We start from the raw sequence: 4,017 nt of genomic DNA, 5'->3' as shown, positions 1-4,017 counted from the left end.
TAGCTGATTGTACTTTTTGTCTTATAGTAGAAATTGCATCCTGGCTTATTATATGCTGATCATATGTTTCCCTTAGTTCTCTAAACTCTTTTTTTCACTTTTTGAAATCAGAGGAAAGTGCAAACACAATCCCTCCCTACCACAAATTATGCTGCCGAGTTTCCCACATTTGGGGAAATCTCAGGAATTGGCACATTCAGAGCACAATGCATAAGTCTCACTCTGGGAAAACTATCTTCCCTGCCAGGTTAAGTGAGTATAGTTCTCTGAACTCTTTACTGCAGCATCCTCTAAAATTCAAGCGGCTTACAAATTCAGCAAAGGCAAGTCATTAGTCACCTTACCAAAAACTCTCAAATACAATTATGGAAATAATGGTCAAATCCCATTACAGCAAATGTAATACAATGAAAAAGCTCGCCAAAATAAAATTTCCCAAACTCTGGTTAACCTTAGCATAGGTTCTGGTAGTTCAACCAGATATTGAAAGGGGGTGGCCTTGCAAAAATAACAGGAAAATACCTAATCCCACGATTTCCCCAGTAACAGTTAAAGATCAATCCTATGAGTTCTCTCACTAACAGGCACCCTGCAGGAGTTCTGGAATGGCCAGCCAGAGCAGGTGTGCCCAGGCGAGAGAAATGGAGACAGAGAAGAGGAAGGAGGAACAGGGGATCCAAAAGAGAAACATCATCTGGAAAGTGAAGGAAACGAGAGAGATGCAGGAGTAACAGGTAACACAAGGCAGGCAGAGTGAAGACCAGAAAGACTAGCAAGTTTAAAGAAAGCTTGAAAGTAGAGGACTTTAGATTCTTCGCTGGCCAGCGGTGACAAAAGGTCAAGTACCCTCACACAGAGATTCATTCTCGGGCCAAATTTCCTGGTCATTTAACTTACTGAGCATTTAGGATGGGGGTCAATGAGTCCTAAAGTTCTGACCGAATGTTGCTCATGTCAGCAACTAGGAGAAAGAAAAGGACCTTTTGGGGATGGTCACATGTTGCCAGAAGTCTGAGAGGGCATCCTCAATTCAGGTGACTTGTTGAAGGTTTGATCAGACATCAGGCATCCCCCAAAATCTGAGTTAGAACAAAACGTAGTGATCTGGGCTAGAGAACGGACATCCCTGACCTCTGACTCAGATTGTGAATTTGAAGTCTTCCCCATAGCCAGACGTCCCTGGGTCTGGGTGAAGAGCAATGGGGACAGTGCCCCCCTGGGAAAGAGTGGTTAGGAAGCATTCCTCCATGACACCCCCCTCCCCAGTGGTAGATCCAACACTGGGGTTTTACTTTGACCAAACCAAATCAAACCTTGAAGCTACCACTCACCACCTTGTGCCTATGACCATTCCCAAAGTTTCCAGAGACCAAATGACTCACCAAATTCTATACGATTTGAGGACACCGAGAGGGATGTCCTAGGAAATGCAGCAGAGGACGGAGAAGTTTCAAGACTGAAGCAGCTCCACTCTCCTATCCCCGCCTCCCCACCCCCTGTAGGAGATAAAAATATGAGAGAATGAGACAGTCCCCTCACAGGGGAGAAAAGTGACTTCTCCCCATGTAGAGGCAAAGAAAAGTCCTCATACAGAGGCAGAGAAATGATTTTCCTTATACAGAGGTAGAGAAGTGACTCAGTTTCCCTGTGACTCAGTTTCAAGTCCCTGTGCCAAGGCAAAGAAATAATTTGCCTTTGTCCTCATGCAGGGCACCAGATGTTAGGGGTGGAAAGTCTGGTAGGTGTTCATGATGAGGGTGGAGAAAAATTTCTCATGCAGAAATTAAGATATAAAGGTAAAAAAGTTTTTTTTATACTTTAGAAAGACAGAGAATGGGGGGTGGTGGGGGAAGAAAGAGAACAGGAAGATGGTGTGGCATCCCGAAGCAAGAGAAGGGGATGCCAGCAGTGAGGCCAAGTGGCTTGCTGATTTTAAGGGGGACAAAGAGAAAAAAAAATAGTGATGGCTGTCAGTTGATAACAAAAGTGGTAGCAGGTACATAACAAAAAACGGTAAGGATGTCAAAGTCCAAGATTTTGTTTCCTGCCTTTCCTTGGAGAAGGGATTATCGCAGGATATGTGACTCTGTCCTCGAGATATGGTTGAGGCTTGGAGCTTATTCTCCTGCTGTTTACTCATGAATTCTGTAAAAGCAGATTCTTAAAAATCAATTTTGAAAAAGAGAGATTTATATCTCTTTTCTGTCCATTCAGCTCTTTTCAGAAGTTGTGCAAAACAGAACTCCTGTAGGGTGCCTGTTAGTGAGAGAACTCATAGGATTGATCTGTTATTGGGGAAATTGTGGGATTAGGTATTTTCCTGTTATTTTTGCAAGGCCGCCCCTTTCAATATTATGCCTCCCTGGGGGTATAGGGGAAGTGCTTTTGACTGCAGATATTATGCCTCCTGAAGTGAGGCCATATGCAGTTCCCAACATTACCTAGGATGTACTATAGTCGAAAAGGTTTCAGCTGAATTCATCAAACCTTTAAATCTAACTTTAAGTTTACAGGTAATGCCAAGCATAGAAGAATAAGGTAAATGACACCATAAAGAAGCAAACAGACAAATCCAGAAGGTGGGTATTCTGCAGGACAATTGGCCTAGTTCTTCGATTAGTGTTATGAGGAAAAAAATGACTGCTAAATTCAAATTGAATTAATGTATATAACCAGATGCAATTTGTGGTCCTGGATTGGATTCTTACTTGGAAAAAATAGCAACAAAGAACATTTTGGGACAACTGGGGAATTCTAAATATGAATTTTATTAGATGAAATGAAAATATACTGACATGGAAAGGTATAGATAATGTTAACTGAAAAGAGATTATAAAATGGCATATATAATTTGCTTTCATTTTAATAAAATATGCATGCATATAGAAAAAGATCTGGAAGAATACATAATAAGGTGTTAACGGTGGTAATCTCTGGGTGGTACAAATATGGCATAAATACAATAATATAATACAATGTTTTCTTATTTGTATTTTCTATTTTTTCTTCCTAACTGCTTTGAAGTAAAAGTTATTTTTTTTTTTTGAGACAGAGTCTCACTCTTTTGCCCGGGCTAGAGTGAGTGCCGTGGCGTCGGCCTAGCTCACAGCAACCTCACACTCCTGGGCTCAAGCGATCCTCCTGCCTCAGCCTCCCGAGTAGCTGGGACTACAGGCACGTGCCACCATGCCCTGGCTAATTTTTTCTATATATTTTTAGTTGTCCAATTAATTTCTTTCTATTTTTAGTAGAGACGGGGTCTCGCTCTTGCTCAGGCCGGTCTCGAACTTCTGAGCTCAAACAATCCTCCCACCTCGGCCTCCCAGAGTGCTAGGATTACAGGTGTGAGCCACCATGCCCAGCTGAGAAATTATCTTTGGAAGGGTAGTCTAGAAACTGGTAACAGTTATTACCTCTGAGAATGGAAATGAGGGTCCTGAGGGAGGTGTACGTCTTTTATTGTATTTCCTTTTTATTTTATTATTCTATTTTCTTACTAGTTATGTGTATTAGTAGTTTTATGTATTATGTTTTCCACAAGGGTAATTAAATTCCTTTTGTGGAGCTTTCCCTAAGGGATGAGAGTTTCTCATTTGAATGGGAAGGGACAAGAGGGGTACAACTGGAGAATCAGGATGGACCAATTACTGAAGACTTTCCTGATTCCCTGGAATTACCCCTCAGCACATGATAAATCTATATGTGAGCTTATTTTAAGATTATGAGGTGAAGGCTTCCATGGAGGTAAAGAAAGAAAACAGATAATCTGCTTTGCTTCTAAGCACTTAGACACTTATTTCAGGGCGAGAGATACAAATTTTCCAGATCTATTATGTCCTACACTCAGTGGTTTATCTTAAGAAAGTGTAGTTTGACTTTGGGCTCATAATGGCAGCAATAACAGATGTGCCATTTACAGGATAAAACATTTTCACTTTTTAAAAATTTATAAGAATTTATCACTTGATTGTTCACAGTCAGTTACAGATTGAACTCCTTGTTCTACCACTTAACCCC

The 4,017-nt window shown here is 41.1% G+C and overlaps 1 protein-coding gene across 1 annotated transcript in view; it reads right to left on the bottom strand.

Annotated features, from left to right (window-relative positions):
* STRIP2 (striatin interacting protein 2) overlaps positions 1 to 4,017 on the bottom strand; it is a 69,593-nt gene that overhangs the window by 15,245 nt on the left and 50,331 nt on the right. The window lies entirely within an intron of this gene.

Source organism: Propithecus coquereli, unplaced genomic scaffold (assembly GCF_000956105.1).
Source record: "Propithecus coquereli isolate 6110/MARCELLA unplaced genomic scaffold, Pcoq_1.0 Scaffold91, whole genome shotgun sequence".
NCBI lineage: Eukaryota > Metazoa > Chordata > Mammalia > Primates > Indriidae > Propithecus > Propithecus coquereli.
The sequence above is the reverse complement of the archived record's forward strand: the minus strand, read 5'-3'. Positions and strand labels throughout refer to the sequence as shown.